General features: G+C 34.5%; 1 pseudogene; it reads right to left on the bottom strand.

Moving 5' to 3' along the window:
- Positions 1–566: 566 nt before the first annotated feature.
- Positions 567–20,673, bottom strand: part of LOC118854802 — a 78,221-nt pseudogene continuing 58,114 nt past the window's right edge.

Genomic DNA, 20,673 nt, shown 5'->3' with positions numbered 1-20,673 from the left:
TAACTAGGAGAATGTCATACAATGGCCATAACAATGTAAAGGAAAACAGCATTGAAAGATTCCATAACTTCCATCAAGGCAACGAACACCAATGATTTCAAAAGAATGCTAACATGCCTTCTTTTTTTTTTTCATCAGAATGGGATCTGACTATGACTGTAAAATAAGGCCCAGGTTGCCAGATGTGGCAACAAGGTACTTTGTTTCACTTAGCTATAATTTTGTTACAAGGTGAATTCCATGGGAGTGAGGAGTTAGAGGTGAGGGGGAAGCATTGAATAAGGGAGAGTGATTTAAGAAATTTAAAAATTCGTCCATAAAACAATTGTATTTTTTATGGTGCCAATTTTAAATAGATTTTATTCTCCAGGACATTTCTATTTGTTTGCAGTACTGATAAGGGGCAAAATTGTTCACTTCTCACGCTCTGCGCACATTGAAGTATTCAGAATGCCCAGATTTACACTATAGCATAAATTTTACTTTTAAACTGCTACTGCCATGGCTACAAATTTGAGTCCTTCAATTCTTGGAAAGCTGTCTGGAATGCTCGATCTTCTGGTTATTTAGTCAACCTCTTCAAAGGTGGGTCCAGAAGGAACACCTCCAGATGGGCTGATACACCCCCTGAGAACCCACCAGGTATGCTTCCTGGTATGCCTCCTGCAATCTGGTGCAACTTGGTAATGATGGGGTTGCAGACCTTCTCCAATTCTTTCTGCTAATGCTTAAATTCTTCTCAGAGGTCTTGTTCTTATCAAGCCAGTTGATTATTTCATCACATTTGAAAAGGATCTTCCATTTGCCTTCATCGCCAATTTTGATTCGCAGTTTTTCATCATCTGTGGTAGCCTTCACACTGAAAGCATGATATTCAAGACAATTAGTGGAAGAAACCTTGTCTTTCTGCTTCTCATCATCAGCTTTGTATTTCTTAGCCTCCTGGACCATAAACTCAATGTCTTCTTTCTCAAACATTATCATTGGAGCTGGTGACATTGTTCTTTTCATCTGTGCTCTTATTCACAGCAGAAACACTGAGGTTACCATTTGCATCATTATCAAATATTACTTCCATCTAAGGAACACCCCTGGGTACTGGGGGAACCTCAAGCTCAAACTTTCTAAGTGGGTTGTTATCCTTTGTCATTGCTCTCTCTCCTTCATAAACTTGAATGAGCACACCAAGCAAGTTGTCTGAATAGATGGTAAAGGACTGTGGATGCGTGTTGGGGATGGTAGTATCACATTTAATCAGAACTGTTATAGCTCCCCCAACAGTTTCCATTCCTAAGGAAAAAGGAGTGACATCCAAGAGCAGCAAGTCCTGCACATTCTCAGATTTTTCTCCAGACAAAATGGCAGTCTGGATAGCTGCACCATAGCCAACAGCCTCATCAGGATTGATACTTTTGTTGAGCTCCTTGCCATTGAAGAAGTCTTGCAGAAGTTTTTTGAATTTTGGGGATGCAGGTGGAACCACCCACCAAGATAATGTCATGAATAGGTGATTTATCTAGCTTGCTTGTCTTGAGGCTTTTCCCACAGGGTCCAGTATGCCACAGAAGAGATCAGCATTCAGCTCTTAGAAACAAGATCAGGTGATTGATGTATAGAAATCAATACCTTCATAGAGGGGAGTCAATCTCTGTCTCTCCCTCTGTCCCTCTGTCTCTCTCATCTTTTTGCAATTTGCAACCCAATTTTATTGAAAATACTCGAGTACAATGTGAGATGAAATGACATAAAACTCACTTTGTAACAGTGATCTGATCAATACAAGCACCACAAATAATATAATTCTTGGACATTAACAATAGCTAATAAAGGAAAGATGTTATAAATGCTTACTGATGGATATGACAAAGTTTTGAGGCACACAACTTTGTTATGATCATGGTTCCTTAGTAATATTATTTGGAAATTTACATAAGCTGGTTCCACATGTATGTAGCATAATTGGATGTTAATAATAATGTGGCTAGTTTCATTTACTATAGGCCATTCTCAATAGGCCAACAGGAAACAGAAAACTCCAAAATACCAGTATCTTCTCTTGAGACAATCTTTACAGCCTATTTGAGCTTTCACACTCATCTGATTCTACTTGTGTGTGTGTGTGTGTGTGTGTGTGTGTGCACGTGTGTGTGTACATTTATATATATATATATATATGTATATATATATACATATATATAAACACGGTTATATTTAACATCATGCATTTATTTTAAAAATAGGAAAATGTTAAATAAATGATAAAGCAATGATTTCTCATCAGAGCAGGCTGGTTATGTGGATTACATCCTGTTTTGTGCTAGAGGATAAAATTAGTTCTGGGAATTTTATTTTAGTGGGTTTCAACTATTCTGAATGGTAGCTGTCTTATTCCCACTGCACACCAGTGACACAAATATAAATAACTGCACTAAGTCTTTTGGAATACCTTATATAAATAGCCAATGCAGTGTATTTGGTCCCTTTTTTCAACATATTAGATGAAACCAGAAGTGAGAGTCAATGTTATCAAGCTGTCTCTTCATGAATCTGTCCATTTAAACTATACTGCATAGTTTTCTTGCCAGATTACTTTAAAATTATCTTTTGGAAGGTATTTTACTGCATAGAAAATGTAGTAAGACTCATATCAGAAAGTAAAATATTGAATAAATCAGCCCTTTTTTAGGTCTGTTAACCTGATGTAAGATTCAATACTGTAATAGAAAATACTAAATAATTCTTTCATTAAAAAAAACAAAATTTTGTTATTTTCAACTAAAAGAGTAGAGAATGGGATTCCCTACCATTAAGGCTGGTATCCATAACTGTACATAGCTTTTTGGGGGGTCTGAATTAAACAAACTTGTTATAGAGCCAAAATGCATTAAGAAACAAAACCAGATAATGTTCATTATATGTTTTGGGGGCAAGGAGAGTGGGGCTGTATTAATATTAAGTTTCCTTTGGCTTCTGAATTAGCATAAAATGTATAAGCAGTCACTTTTCATCTAACAAAATAAAGAGTTTAATGAGTTCTTCACTGACATTCTTGGGAATAATCAATTATCAGTCTAGTCAAACATCTAATATTTATTTGCATATACTTCTTTCCTCTTTATTAGTGCCTTTTATGTAAGTGTTTTAACTTAGGGATAATTTAATGCATCAACTGCTAGAAACTTTTAACCATTTTAGACTACCAACAACAAAAGTTCACTAACCATAAAGAAGGGAAAACAGCATTTTATAAACATTTAATAGTCCTGATGACCCCAAACATGACTCATGTCAAAGAGAAAAATTAGAAGACTAAATAGGTTTAGTGGATTTAGAACCTAAATATTGCCTTAGTCAAGTGTGAGTGTACATTGCTCTGTATTTAATAATTTTAAAGTTCAGTGGTTTGGAGTCCAATCAATGAAATGTCAATTTTTCTTATCTGCAAAAAAATTAATATTGAAAAGCAAAAGTTGCATTGAATGCTATATAAAGGAATACTATAAGACAGAATGGAATGTACATTTTAAAAGAGTTGGGATTTTCTGTGCAATTTCCCTGCTTAATTTTTAATTCACTACAGCAGTCAAAATTTATCAGTCCGGTTAACTTATAGATTAAAGTCTGACACAGATCATATCTAGAAATTTCTAAATAATTCTGAAGCCAGAAATCATTTTGGAATTTTCCAAAATGGAAATATTTTTCAGAAACAATGAGCAAATTTACAGCAATATCACAGCAAACTTAGATATGATGCATATAACTACATTCATTTACGCTATGTTGTCCTTAGCTGATTTGTCTACAAAATTCCATCAGCAAATTGGTCAATGACAATCATTAAGCTGATTAAAACTATGTTTAATCTTGGCCAAGTCCAAGAAATTAATCTTCACTGGATGAGTCAATTTCAATACTGGCCTGAGTACTGGAGGAAAGGATACTCTTTTACATTCACAAATGGTGCATAGACAGCGAACAGCCCTGTTGTTCTCCCTGATGCCTTTCTTCTGCTTTCACTTGGACTAAACAATGAAATGGTTGACCATGTGGTTGTCAAAATCTTACCCACCCAAGTGGGTGTCCCCAGCTGTGGACTTGACCTTGAAGATCCCATCTTAAATGGTAAGAATGGAGACAACAAAAGTACCACCCCCAAGGTCAAAGATCAACACATTTCTCTCAGTGCCAACTTTTTTTTTCCAAGCCATAAGCTACAGTAGCAGCAGTTGTCTCCTTGATGGTTAAGAGCACATTGAGACCTGCTATGGTTCCAGCATCTTTAGTGGCTTGACATTGGGGATCATTGAAATAGGCTGATCCTGTGGCCATAGCATTTGAGACAGTCTTCCCAAAGTAAGTTTCAGCAATTTCTTTCATCTTGGTCAAGATCATAGACACATCTTCTGGATAGAAAGTTTTGGTCTTTCTTTTGTACACCACTTGGACCTTAGGGCTGCCTGCTTCATTAACCACCACGAAAGACTCATGCTTCATGTCTGACTGTACAACTACATCATCAAATATGTGACAAATCAGACATTTGGCATCAAAAACCATGCTGGTGGGATTCTTTGCAACTTGATTATTTGCAGCATCACCAAGTAAATGTTCTGTGTTGGTGAAAGTGACATAGATTGTCATTATCAATGATATCCACTTTCCCATCCTGGAAGACTGCTGCACAGGAATAAGTGCTGCCAAGATCAATGCCAACTGTAGGTACCTTCAATATGCTTTCTGAGGTGTTGGGGCTTGTAGCTCACCTCTCTGGAGGTAAAAGGGCTGCAGCTACACTGGGTAGAACCAAAATGATTTTTTAAATGCAACTTGAACTAACTTTTAGAAGTTCCTAAACAAAGGGAGCATGAAATCTGCCAGGTGTGTTTCATACAGTTATCCAAGTTGGAAACATTAAACCTCGTAGGCAGGACAAGTTTTACTAATTATAACAATTTTAGAACCATGATGATTTTTAGATTTAATTTGGTTGTCTCTCTCTCTCTCACTCACTCACACACACACACACACACACACACACACACACACACACACGACCATTTCTACTATGGAAATAAAGCAGTGTAGTTTAGCTGTTATTTCTGCATCTCCAGTAAGCAGATATTTAATCCAGGATCTGAGAGATCATGAGTTAGTGATCTACAATTTTCATTGGTTTAGAAATGACAATATCTGTCAATTTTTTTGTTGCAGATATCCATGGTGTATATTGTGAACTTATTGGTATCGGTGCAATTTTTCCCACAGTTTTATTTTAAAGGAGTTTTACAGAAGAACTTTTTCATCTGCTTCATAGAACACAATGGCCTGGTTAAAAATCAGTGGCAACTTTACAGAGTAGTGTGATGAAGCAAAGCAAACAGTATAAAATGTGGGTAATGATGTGAGTTGTGAAGCATAAAAGAGGAGACATTTATGTAAGCAGAACACTGATGAAACTCTCAGTAGACCAATTTAATTAAAGGCAAATACCCACAGAATTGTGGAAGGCATTTTTATACTTACATTTCAACTCACTCTCACTATAACTGGAAACACACTGCAACTGTAGAATTCATCTTAAATTACAAATGGAAGAATTCATTTTATTTATTTCTTTTCATCAACCGAATGGAAAGCATTAGCCAAAACATTTAAGAGAGGGTCCAAATACTTAAGCATGGAAGGATAAGGTATTCTTCTAAGGTAAGAATGCTTAATTTTAGAAGACTAAAGACACGCTCTATTCAGATGCTATCCTTTGATTTTGATGACAGTTTTTGAAAAAAAAAATGTGCAAGAGTCCTTACATTCTTATTTTAAATTTGGTGTTTTTGCTCAACTTATATTTGAACAATTGATAATTAAGTAAATTAAACTTATCGGCTGTCTTAAGTATAAGATATTTTGAAGCTTTGAAGAGTTAAACTAACAGATAAGAGTATTTGAAATTTCTGTTGGATGATCGTGTGTCTATCTCTCAGAATTGCAATAAGGGCATATCATTGTATTTGTATTTTCTTCTTCTGTAGAATTCACCATAAAATTCTCATATTTTTGTGTTTAAAAGGAAAGCTTTGGTGCCATAGGCATGATAGGTGAATTTATTTAAATTTTGTTTGGAAGAAATTCAAATAGATATTATCAGTCACAAATGTTACATATGGATAGATAGATATCTGTTCCTTTGCTTACACTCTGCTAAATTTAGCTTGCTTCTAACATAAAAGGTGTCAGAAGAGATTTAGTATCATAGCTAAAAAGATGGAAGGAACACTATAGTATATCTACTACAATGTCCTCATTTTTAGAAACGAATAAACTGAGGTTCTGAGGTTTAAACGACTTGCCCAAAGTGCTTCAGATTGTCTCAAAGAGGAAAGAGAGTTAATGTAGTGGGAATTTGACTGGACTTGCAGAGATATATTCTAGTTTACTGCTATGTGCTGCTACTACTACTAGCCTTATGAATATCATTTGAATTTTGTGGATTGGTTCCCTCATTTGTGAGATGAATACATGATTCTTTAGTTTCTTCTCGTTGCTTAGATGCTAGATTCTAAGTTCAGTCAGTCCTAGACAAAAAGATCATTTCAATGAATGCACGTAGATTTGAACATTTTCAGGGTAATGAATTTGATTCCCCCTTAGCCTTGCCTAAAAGATAACTCATTGAAATTATCTTTTATAATATTTGGTATTAGAATGAACAAGAAGGCAATATATGTACTCCTAGGAGAATGAAAAAAATAATTGGGCTTTTCATTAGTCTGTGTATAGCTTGTCACAGTGAGATCCAGACTGAGTTGGTCAAGTAGCCTTTAAGTTGTAGAGAATAAGTTGTAGAAAACAATATGGATTTAGTCTAAAGTCATTAAACTGTTCATGTTCTTTTGCCTTGGAGACCATAATGATGAACATGTACAGCAGAGAGACAAAGAATAGATGGAAAAAATGATCCCATAGATACCCAAATCCTCATAGCAGAATTTTTTGTGTTTCCACAAATTCTGGAAACAAAATAGATACCAGTTAATGGAGAAATGGATGAAAATATGTTAAATTAATGTAAAAGAATATTGCTGCACTATAAAAAGTGACTGTGAAAGATATTTTTAAAAACACATTGAAAGACATGTAAACTGATAGTGTGAATGAAATTTTGACTGCTTTCATTTTCTACTCCTGAACAATATTTTGAATATAATTGTCATCACCTTCTCTCTAGCTCATCTTTCCATTGAAGTTTATTTATGTATATATGTATATATACATATGTAATGTATATATACATATACTATATATACATGTACTATATATACATATACAATATATACATATACAATATATATACATATACAATATATACATATACAATATATACACATACAATATATACGCACATATAATATATACGCACATATAATATATACGCACATATAATATATACGCACATATAATATATACGCACATATAATATATACGCACATATAATATATACGCACATATAATATATATATGCACATATAATATATATATGCACATATAATATATATATATGCACATATAATATATATATATGCACATAATATATATATATATATGTACAAATATATGCATAATGATTAAATTTGGGGAGATAAACCTTATCCATGTCTTCACAGAATTTTTCTTCTCTGCAAAAGATGCTAATGCACAGGATTTGTTTATCTTTGGTCTTTTTAAAATGGTCATCATTAACATTGCAAAGAAACAGTGGACTGAGGTTCAAATTCTATCTCCCAACTACTACTTGGATAACCTTCAGCTACTTAACCACCCTGGGCCTCAGTTTATCTGTTTAATGAAAAGTTTGGAGTAGATGAAATCTAGGACATTTTTAGCTCTGATCCTTGACCATATGATGATCATATTCCTAGAAATCCCCTCCACATCACATAATAAAAGTAAATCTTTAAATTATTCCACTTACTTCTCCAAGAAGAATGTATGACACAGTCTTGGAACCCCTCAATTCCTTCAGGACTAAGATCAGATTCCAGGTCCATCCACATCAAATTCCATAAAGCCAATCCTGATTGTTCCATTTGTTAGTAATCCTTCTCATCACTGTATAATAATTTTGTCTATATGCATTTTATTTATGTATCTGTATGCATTATATATTTCCTCAGAAGAATGTAAGCTTCTTAAGAGCAGGGACTATCTCACTTTTCTATTTGTATCCCTAGTATATAGCCCAGTGCCTGATACATGTTGTTGCTGTTGTTGTGAGTCATTTCAGTTATAACTGCTAATTGACCAACCCATGCTTCATTTTGTTCCAACACCGTACTTAAACTAATAGAGTCACTGTTGTGTACTATACTTTGCTATCCAGTGACCTGCCAATTCTTGTCACTTCCTTCTTTCCTAAGTATGTGGGATGTATTATTTTTCCCTTTATTACAATAGTGGCCAATGTGACTTTACCCATGCTATTATTTCTACCTTTCTCAATCTTATCAAAATCCTGCACCTGCTTCAAAGCTACTTTAGAGTCTTATCTCCTCCATGAATAGTCCAACTGAGCTTGTTAACTTTTCTATAAACCTGAAGCCTGGAATACATAATTTAGAACATGATTTCTTACTATTTGTTTTTAATCCATTTAAATGACTACAATAAAATTCTCAAGGGTGGGGATCTTGAATTTACTTTGGAGGGAGTGGCTATCCTATCCTAACTCTTAGAGACAAATAGGAACTTTAAAAATCTTGGTAACTTAATCTGTTAACTTATTAGTGTTGTTTGAATACTCCAGTAGAAAAAAAAAGGCTTCCTTTACCTAAGAAAACTTTTGGGCCTCTAGAACAAATTTATTTTGTGTGTTTTCCAATGTTTTTGTCTTGGGTTTGGGATGTGGCATAAGCTACTGTTGATATGGTCTAACTTTTCAAGTTTACAAACACAAATTTCCTACACTGTAGCATGGGAAAAGAAATCAATAGTGACTTTATTAAATTCCAAGGGTATGGATGAGGTACTGGATGTTTAAATAATGTGTTACAACCTCTGCTTACATATCTTCAAGAACAGGCCCAGGGCTAGATTGATACATGTAAAACTTAAGAGATACCCTTATGTTTGAGTACAAGCAATTATTTGCTATGGAGAAAATGCAATATATTTCATTTTATTCTTAGATCCCTTTTGCTGGCAAGTTAATTGAGCTTGATTTTTTTTTTATTTTGAAAGTGACTTATTCATTGTTGGCTTCCATTCAAGTTTCTATTTTTACCTAGGATTATAGAATCAGAGACCTAGAAATGGAAAGGACTATAAAAGCCACCAGATCTAACCTACTTATATAGGTGAGAGAATGAGACACAGAATCTAACTCCCTTACCTAAGATCATACAGTGAAACAAAAGTTCATGGCAAAATTGGAACCTGGAGTGCAAATCCATTGTCTTATCAACTACGTCATATTGTTTTGTCCAGTCTTGACCTAGGTTGGCTAAAAAGTCTTCCTGAATGCAGATCCAATTTTCTTTTCATTTTTCTCATTTATGAAGATATTTTACCTCACCAGTGAATTAATTAACTTACACCCCGACATACACCTGAGAGGGGGAGAAGGAATCCATTGATATAGGGTAAATTTTTTTTTTATTTATATCCATCAGATACAGATCAAGAACTCACAGAGATATTTGAGCATCTCCTCTCCAACGATCTCAAGACTATTCTAACCTTATCAGTTGTGGAAGATTTGGATGAGATTATATAAATTCTCATCTATACATAACATATCTAAAACCATATTATAAAACAACAATCATCAAAACTATATGGTACTGGCTAAGAAATAGAGTGGTAGATCAGTGGAGTAGGTTAGGTACACAAAACATAATAGTCAATGAATGTAGTAATCATATCCAAATACTCCAGCTTCTGGGATAAGAACTCACTAATTGATAGAAAGCTGTGGGGAAAACTGAAAAAGAGTAGGGCAGAAATTAGGCATAGACCAACATTTTACGCCATATACCACTATGAGGTCAAAATGCGTACATGATGATATATACAGTCCCGAGAACCAAGATGGCAGAATAAGCAATAGGTGCCTGTCTCACACTGACCTCTGAACAACTGAAAAATAGTATCCCACTAAAAATCCTGGAACTGTAGAGCCAGCAAAGAGATGGGGTAGAGCACTTTATTTGACGTAGAAAACTTGTAGGAGTGGCAGGAAGGGTCCATCTCACTTGGGTAAGTGAGGAGCACATTCCAGGACAGGAGGCATCCCATAAAGCCAGTAAGAAGAACCACCTCAGCAAACCAGTGGGAGATGCTGAGCCCCAGTGGGGTGGAGCAGGCAAATACCAGCAATGGGAACCCCATGTGCCTTAGCACAGCCAGGGAAACTGGCAGATTCCAGCTCAGAAAACCACCAAGTTCTTCAGCCACCAAAGAACTCCCTAAGAAAAACTCACCAGGGCCAGATGGATTTAAAAGTGAATTCTACCAAATGTTTAAAGAACAATTAATTCCAATACTATATAAACTATTTAGAAAAATAGGCAAAGGAGGAGTCCTACCAAATTCTTCTTATGGTAAAAATATTGTATTGATACCTAAACTGGGAAGAACCAAAACAGAGAAAGAAAATTATAAACCAATTTCCCTAATGCACACTGATGCAAAAAATTTACATAAAATATTAGCAAAGGTATTATTGTAACTTCTCATGAGCGTAATACATTATGACTGGGTGGGATTCAAGTAATATGATGATATAATACCACAACTGTTTCTGTGGGCGCTATGGCCCTTGCTACCTCAGTAACACCAGTTACTAAAAAACCTAAAAGAAAATTCTTGCCACCAGAGCCCTTGTCACTATCAGATATTTCAACATTAGAAACTGATATTATTTTGTCTGTGGAAGTAGCATTAAACAAGATATATTACCATCCATTTTTGCCAATACAACCCAACAACCATGGGATCTTTCTTTCTGACTTGCAGCGGAAATCTCTCAGATATTTTAGCTTTACACCACCCTTACTCCCCACCTCACCTTTGAAAAGAACTCTCCCTGCTTTTCTGTTTGTAATCACAGCATGTAGCATAATGCTTCACAAACAATAAGTGCCTGTTGTTGTTGTTGTTGGTATTTGTTGTTTGTTGTGGTTGTTCAGTCAACTCAGTCATGTCTGACTTCATAACCCATTTGGGATTTCCTGGCAAGGATAGTAGAGTGGATTGCCATTTCATTCTCCACCTCATTTTACATATGAGGAAACTGAGATAAATAGGTGTAAGTGATTTATCCAGAATCACATAGCTAGTAAATGCGTGAGGCCTGATTTGAACTAAAGAAGAAGGGTTTTCTTGACCAGTCCTGGCACTCTATCTACTGTGCCACCCACCTACCTGCCCAGTAAGTGCTTCATAAATGCTTATTTAGTTGACTTGTATTCTTTATTCCTTTATTCAGTCTCCTCAGGAAATAAAAAAAGGAAATTGAGAGAGATATAAAAGAATGCTGAGGGTAGAGGATGTGGAGTCCAAATGGATTTGTGGTGATATTCATCAGTCATTTAAGGAATAGATAGTTTTTATACTAAATCAACAATTTTGTGAAACTAGAGAATAATTTCTATGACAGAGAGATAATCCTGATATTCAACACAAAGATTCATATGGCACAGAAGAAAACTAAAAGCTGTAATCCTCTATAAAGATATTGAAATAACATATTTAATAAAATATTAATATAGGGCCTATGCTTCAAAAAATAACCATTATGTAGTTTTAGTAATATAAGAAATCATTCATAACAAAAATATTAAAATAGTGTGCTTTCACTAATGAGATGTAGAAAGTGAGTGATTGATTAAAATACTCATTTAGGATAAAGATAAAAAATAGAAATAACATGCTATTTCCCTAATAATGTCTAAAGCATTTATCTGAAACAAAAACTAGCAATTTTTCTGATATCACAGATAGAAGAAAAGGAAAGGTGAGTATGTATATTCCCTCCCTTATATGTTAATAATAATTTTATCAAGACAAGTAACTGAAACTGGGGAGGGAGCAAAAGAGGAGGCAAATTAATCTCTATGTGCAAGTGATACTATGTTTAACTGAGAGAACTGCAGAGAATCAATGAAATGATTAAGACGATAATTCAAGTTAAGTGTAACATTTAAATAAATCCACAAAAATCAAAGGCTTATTTTATATTATGAACAAAACACAGGATGAAGAGATAATTATAGTTATATAAATTCCATTTAAATAAAAACAAAATATAATAAAAATCTGCAAGATACTGTTTTTACCTCACTTTGAATCCCCCCAGTACTTAGTAGAGCATCTGGCAGAATTCAATATATGTGGGTTGAGTGACTGATTAACTCAATTAAATTTACCAAAATACATATAGCTGATATCTTGTGAAAATAAAACTACAAAACTTTTTTTAATAAGACCAATATAGGACCTACAGAATTATGGATATTTTCTCATTCACCTCTGGGCACCAGAAAAATAGAAAAGAAAATGATGCACAACTCAAATTATTCTACTTCTTTTGTGCTTTAGTCATTCAGTTACAAAATTATATACACACATTCCATGCATATATATATATACATACATAGATGTATATATAATGTATGTATATATACACGAACACTTAAATACATATACATATATACACACATATATGTATGTGCAGGTGTGCATATATACACATATGTCTACGTATACCAATATATACATACATACTCACAAAGACAGGCAGATAGATAGATAGATTTCTAATTTAATGAAATGACAACTAAATTTATTTGGAGAAACAACAGGCCAAGAATATCACAATATATAATGAGAAAAGGTAGGAATGGCAAAGCTTTATTACTATCATCTCAAAATGTAGTTCAGAATAGTGATTGTCATAACTTTATGGTATTGGATTTTATATTTAAAGCAATAGAATAGAATGGGTGCCATAGAAAATGAAGAGCAAGAAAAATGTACTCTGTACAGAGTTCTATAAAACTCCGACACAAAATACAATCAAAAGTACTTTTTTGTGTGTTTGACAAGAACTCATGTGAAAAGATGAAAGCATTCTGTAGAAAAGTACGTTTAGTTCAGCATCTTATGCTATAATAAATTATACTACACTGTACAATAATAAATTCTAAATTGACAAATGAATGTCAAGCCATAAAAGTAAAGGACAATCAAAAGCTTTATCTTCCAAAATTACAGGCAAGGAAAGATAATACAACAAAATTTTTAAAAATTGAGTCATGTTTGAGATACGCTAAGTAAATTTGATATAGTGGAAAGAGCACTGCCTCTAGTAACAGGATTTGAGTTCATGGCTTGCCTCTTCTGCTAGGGCACCTAGGTGATGTCATGGCTAGAGTACTAGACCTGGAGTCAGGAAGACTTGAGTTCAAACCCAGCCTAGGAAACTTACTAGTTTTCTGACACTGGGCAAATCACTTAACTCTGTTTGCCTCAGTTCCTCATCTATAAAATGGGTTTGAAAAGAAAATGCTAAACCACTCCAGTTACTTTTTCAAGAAAACCCCAAGTGGGGTCATGAAGAGTTGGACACAACCGAAACAACTAAACAACTTGTCTCTGTTCCTTACTAACTGTGTGACCTTGTTTCAATCAGTTGATATACTTATGTGTCAGTTTCCTCATCTGAAAAATAAAAGGATTGGATTAGATAAACTGAGAGGTCCCTTCTAGCTCTGGATTTATTATTCTATGAGTTTGAAGTGCGTAAGGTACACCCAGGTAGATCTGTCTATATGGTCACTGGTTATGAAAAACTAGAACATGGGATTTTGGAGTATGGCTGGTTATATAGATTTTGGAGTATTTGAAGTCATATGTATTGGAGTGATAATTCAAAAATTACTTAGGAATTGATGCAATCACTAGTGAAGAGTATGTATATAGCTATATCTAAATACGTATAATTAATTTGTATTTACTTTTTGTATATGGACACATAAAGCTCTAAAGGTCATCTAAACCATGGGTAAACCCAAAAATTCTCTCTCTCTCTCTCTCTCTCTCTCTCTCTCTCTCTCTCTCTCTCCCTCTCTCCCTCTCTCTCTCTCTTTCTTTCTCTCCTAGGTAGTCTAGCTAGAGTCATGGGTAATAATTTTATTAGGATTATGATAATTGATAAAATATCGGAGAAAAAGAAAATGAAAGTAAAGGAAAAGAGATAAAAGAAAAAATGAAAAAGAAAAGAAGGAATAAAGAAAAAAAAGGAAGTAAGGAAGAAAAAAGAAAGGAAGGAAGAGAGAAAGGAAGGAAGAAAGAAAGAAGAGTTTCTGAAGAAACTTGTGGTTAGCTTAGCGAATGGAAAGAGAAGGATGATTGACACAGGAAACGCAGAAGGAGGTGACTTGTAAGAAAATAATCTAGATACAGTGCCATTAACACTAAGGAAAGAGTATAAGGAAGGATGGGGTAATCAACAGTGTTAAAAGTTGTGAATAGGTCAAGAGAATGAAGACTGGGAAAATTCCAATGTTCAAATGCCAACGTTCAAAATTGTTCCCCTCTTATCTCTGAATAAATGTCTCTGGCCTTTGTTTCCTTATCTGTAAAATTTAGTTGATCTAGATTGCTTCCAATTTCCCTTCCAGCTCTAAATCTATGATCCCGTGACATTGTATTGTACATACTTTACAGATAATGAAACTGAATCCCAAAGATATTTTCTTTACCTGAGCACATGTTTTAAGTCTATTTGTAAGAATTTAGTAGAACCTAATCAATCTAAGACCACGTACTGGCCTTTGAGTTTCTTGAATTAAGATTAATCAGAATACACCAAAGAAGGAAACTGATTCACAATACTAAGAAGCCAGACATTATGGTGCACATCTGTAATCCCAGCTACCAAGGAAAATGAAGCCCACAGACTTCTTGAGCTCCAGTTAGAAAGCTACATGCTAACTCCCCTTTCTACCTTTCAAGAGACTTTATTTGAATACTAACTCATACTGGATTTGCTGCTGCTGGAAGATTGTCTTCTCTTAACCTGGTTATGTGGGAAGCCCTAGAAGCAGCATGGGATAGTTGGGAAAAGTAGGATTGATAAATGTGAGCAGGGCTAATGTTAATTTAGCTGGGCAAAATGAGTTTTACAGGACTGATGATTTCTAAAAACAATTTGCAATTCTCATATAAATGCAACATGGTGAGACTAAAATCCAGCTTCTGCAAGCTGTGTGCAAAACTCTACATTATGCTAATATATAACACTTCAGTGATTGCTGTTTCCAAAATAATTTCTTTTTTTATTAAAAGGTACAAATTCCATCTTTGGATATAATTAAAAAAAAGGTTTAATTCCTATCTGAATCCAATCATCTCTGATATCTATCTCTCACTTTCTCTGTTTCTCTCTGTCCCTGTCTCTTGTCTTTCTCTTTCTCTCTCAAATCACTCTTTGCATTTAGATTTGATCACGTTATTTTCCTTTTGTCCCCCTCCCTATTTGTCAGTGGTGTTTCACTTTTCCTGACACAATTATTCAGGTATCCTAAGCACAGCACCCTGTTTCAATGCCATCACTGTATGGCACATTAGATTGATGATCCTACTAGACTTAATCCTTTAAGTCTGTCATTTTGAGATACTCAAGATGATTATACATTATTTTTTTTTCCATTTTTGTTGTTGCTGGAGGAAGAGCAATAATACAGACTGTATTAGTCTAGGGGAAAGTAGAGGGAAATAATCATATGAGAACATTGGATCATTAATAGGAGTTGAGCATGGTTGGGGAAATTATTTCTCAATTTTATTTTGTAGAAAGATTTCAGAATCTGATATTCTGATGTGCCAAAGAAATAATCAAGTGTTTTTTTTTTTTCTACCAGCAACGTTGAGAGCTTTCTTAAATCATCACAACTGTAGTAAATAAATGCATAGTGGCTATTTGATTACAAGGGAAGTATGGCAAGCTAGTAAATAGAAGGTCAGTCTTAAAGTGTGAAAATTGTAGGTTCAAATCTGCCCTCTTACATACCATAGTTTTGTGACTGCTGACACATCTCAGAGCTCAAGAAGATTCTTTAAGATTTTTTTTTATGAATTATAAATCTGCATTGGTAGATGGAGTTTCCGCAATGGGAAGTCTCTGTATCAATGCAATCACTAGTAAGACAAACAACAAATAAAAGATTCTTGTATCATAATGCTGCCAGAATGGTCAGAGGTTTGGAATCATAGAATGAATTTAGAGCTAGGAAGGAGAGAAGGAAGGAAAGAGAGAAGGAAGGAAGAAAGGAAGAAAACAATTTATTAAGAATCTACTAAACACCTGTTAAATGTTCTAAGAAGTCAGTTAATTAAGTTATCTCACTTATAGATGCAGATATGACCCCAGAAAAAGTGAGATAATTAGTTCAGGGTCACAATAATGATGAATAATAAATTAAAGAGTTAAGATACAAATTCATTATTTTGAGTAGCATCAGTATTTTCTTGTTCTGTGTGAATGGAGAAGTGACTGATGTGAGAGTCATGGTAGAAAAACTGACAAGACTTGACAACTAATTAGATAGGTAGAATGTGGAAAGAGGTAGACTGAGATGTCCAGGATGTCTTCCAGGTTGTGAAGCTGGGAGACTGGAAGGATAGTAATATGCTTGACAGGACCAGAAAAGTGCATTATTATAATAGGCTCCCAGATTCTAGTTTTTTCCCTCTACAAATATACTGTTCAAATCTTCCAAATGATATTCCAAAAATATAAAGTTCTTCATTACCTTTATCCAAGTAATCTTTACAGAGTTACTATGGATTATTCTCTTTTATTCTCCCTATGATCCAGGAAAACTCTCCTTCTTGCTCTTCTCCACATATGTTGTGTCTTCTCATATCCCCTAAGCCTAAAATGTATTGCTACCTCTTCCTCTTAGAATCCCTAGCTGTTTGCATAGCTGAATTCACCTCCTGCATGACATGCTTTTTGACCTCCTTAGTGGCTATGGTCTCACCAAAAAATTGCCTCCTATTAACTTTGTGCACTTACACATATTCATGTTCTTTCCCCAATAGAACGCCAGTCAATGAGCATTTATTAAGCAATTATTATGTGCCAGGCACGGTACTAAGCATTGGGGAAACAAAAAATGCAAAAAGTAGTCTGTGACCTCAAGAAACTTATATAGGTATATGTATGTATATTTGTATAGACATACACATGCATATGTATGTATGTTACATATGCATATGCACAAGTGTATGCATATACACATAAACAATACATTTATGTATGTATATGCACACATATGTGTATACATGTGTGTATATATATATATATATATATTAGATTAAAATAATCTGAAAGATAAATTTACTGATGGCTATGGAGAACAGAAAAGGCCTGCTGAAGATTAGATTTGAGCAGATTCTTCAAGGAAGCTAAGGAAACTCAAAGGCAGGTTGACAAGGCAGAGAATATCAAGAATAAGAAGCTGCCAGTACACAAGCATGTGGAAGTGAAGTAGGGTGGTACATGGGAAAAAACTCTAAACTATTTGACAGCATGGATAATTTCATTTTCTCTTTGTGTCTTTAGTGCAGAGATGGACACATAATACATGCTTAATAAATTCTTATTGATTGGTTGATTGAATCTCAGGTCTTACTGCAGAGCCAATATTCTTTCGGATATACCCCAGTGTTTCCTTTTTCCAGTTTTGAAAAAAAAAAATTGGTAGTATGGCTATTTCCTCTCTAACAACAAACATTAAGGTCACAGGTGATAGAAATGGCCCATTATCAGAATCTCAAGTCTAACATTATTTGTATCTTAAAGTTCATTTCTAAACATGTTCAATTAATGTTTCCATGTGTTCCATTCCTACTATTCTATCTCTCATTTCCACTATTTTAATCCAGCAGCCCAAACACAAAGAGGAAACTATTATGTGCTTCTCTTTTGTCCTTGTATATAACTTTTTAAAGAATTTATTTCGTACAAATAAGAGCAAAAAACCCCCAGTTATCCTTAAATAAAATTTGAAAGTGTGAAACATCCACACAATTTTCCTATGCTCTGACTAAAACAGAAAGGACAAAAATACTTTCCTTGGGATTGTGTGTTATGGACAGTGGATTCAGTGTGTGCACTATTTCATCCTATAAGTCTATGGCTATGATATGATAAATAGAAATAAGGCCTAGAATAAACAGTGTTTTTATCGATGATTAAAATCAGTCAAATTTGAGGGAGGATTCTGGTTTACAGTACTTCAATAATGACTTGCCTTTTTGCTACTCAATGGTTTTCTGCTTGTTACAGCCTTTAGCATTATACAATGGCAATCACCCACGCATCACTAGTAGAACAAATCCTATCACACCTTAGAAACCTACAATAAAAACTGCAGTCTGAAACTGTCATTTGCTTATGCCAATGAGCTATGAAATGCACAGATTGTGACATTAGAGGGTTATATTAAGTGAATTTTCACAATTCCCAGAGACATTGCTTTTCTAGATTTTTATTTCAATTAAATAGTATAAATATATCTTTAGTAGAGCAGTTACAAGTAATATATTGCACATTTTCACCAAAAAACTGAAAACATAAGGTATTGGATTCCATTCTATATTCCCCAGTGCTCTGTATGAGTGAATGGATCTAAATATATAACTTACTGCCAGAAGTACAATTATGTGCTTTAACTCTTTCATCCTCTCAACAAGACAATCCTGTATTTGGGTGGAAATGGAACAATGTGAGGCAAAATAATTTTCTCTAATTTAGAGAATATGGTAATGACACAGAAGGGAATACAACCTAGTACTCTGGGATCTTACCCCAGACCACACTACAGTGAGTTTTATTCAAGCATATAAAAATGTTTCACAATTATGGCCCAATTTTGAAGGTGAAGAATGGGAAGGACAAAGAAATTGACTGACTATCCCTATTCTTCCTCATTTTTTAAGCTGCATAAAGCTTCCAATCTGTATAAATTACTTTCAGAATGATTGCAGATAAAAGGTGGACTGAATTGATTTAATGGAAAGATCAAGTATAGATCCTAGGATTCTGTTTCCAATTCCTATGTTTGGGTTAATTGAGCATGTTTTCCTTCAGCTACAGACCTCTGACTTTGTACTGCTGCCTCCCTTCATACCTTATTTTTGGAAATGAGACCATAAAGTTTTACACATTTTTTAATAAAAGGCAAAAAACATAAGATGGAAGAATATATAGGCTGGGAGGCAGTTGAGCTCTTGCAACATTTCCCTCCAAAAATTTTTTAAATAACACCTAAATAACATTTTGAAATAGCAGAGCCATTAAAGATCAGAGGAAGACCACATATGAAGCCTAAAACAATGGAGGAAATGCACAGGAGAGGTCAGTAACACAAGGTGGTCACAGGAAAGCAGAAGCAGGGGGGCAGAGCCAAGGTGGCAGAGTAAAAGCAAAAACTTGCTTGAACACTCCCCCAAACCCTTCCAAATGTACAAATGACCCATGAAATGATAGAGTGAAACAAATTTCCAGCCCAAGACACCTTGGAAGTTTGACAGGAAAGATCTATTGCACCAGTCTGGGAGAAGAGTGAAGTCCAGCATTGGCCATAATAGCACAGATAGGGATGGAAGACTGAATCACTGGCAGCTGTGGTGGTTTCCAGACTTTTCAACCCACAAATGCCAAAGATAAATTAGAAGGTCAGTAGGAAAGATCTGTCACACCTAGGTGAGAGAGCAACAAGGTCCAGCCTAGTACCAAAGTCAAAAGAGTGAATAAAAGGAGAAAAAGCATGAAATATATCTCATTGGAAGAACTGATTTTGAAAATACAAGAGAGATAATTTAAGAATTATTGGATTACGTGAAAGCCATAATGAAAGAAAAAATTATTTTAGACATCTTCTTTTAAGAAGTTATCAAGGAAAACTGCATTAGTATCTTATAACAAGAGAGTAAAATGGAAAAGAAAGAATCCACACATCATCTCCTGAAAGAGATTCCAAAATGAAAATCTGCAGAATATTATTGCTAAATCCCAGAGCTCTAAGGTCAAAGAGAAAATGCTTCAAATAGCCAGAAAGAAGAAATTCAAATATAGTGGATTCACAGCCAGGAATATACAAGATTTTTTAGTTTCCACATTAAAAAAAGAGGGCTTGGTATATATCTCAAAAGCCAAAAGTGCTAATATTATAACCTAGAATCACCTACACAGGAAAACTGAGTATAATCCTATGGGGGGGGCGGGAATAGACATTTCATGAAATATTTCTTCCAAGCATTCATATTGAAAAGACCGGAGCTAAATAGAAAATTTGATATTAAAATATAAGACTCAAGAGACATTTAAAAAGGTAAACATGAAAGAATAATCATAAAGGAAACAATAGTTAAACTGTTTATATATTTTTATGGGAAGATGACACATATAAATCCTAAGAATTTTATCATTACTAGGACAGTTAGAAGGAGTCCATATAGACGAAGGACATTGGTATGAACAGATTATGTTGGGATGATTTCCAAAAAAAATAATGAAAGCATGAGAAAGAGAGATGTGCCCAGAGAAGGGGGAAGGAAAATGTACAATGGGGGAGATATTCCTCACATAAAATAGGCACCAAA

The sequence above is a fragment of the Trichosurus vulpecula genome, chromosome 6 (assembly GCF_011100635.1).
Source record: "Trichosurus vulpecula isolate mTriVul1 chromosome 6, mTriVul1.pri, whole genome shotgun sequence".
Classification (NCBI taxonomy): domain Eukaryota; kingdom Metazoa; phylum Chordata; class Mammalia; order Diprotodontia; family Phalangeridae; genus Trichosurus; species Trichosurus vulpecula.
Note: the sequence above shows the minus strand (reverse complement) of the source record. Positions and strands in the feature narration are given on the sequence as shown.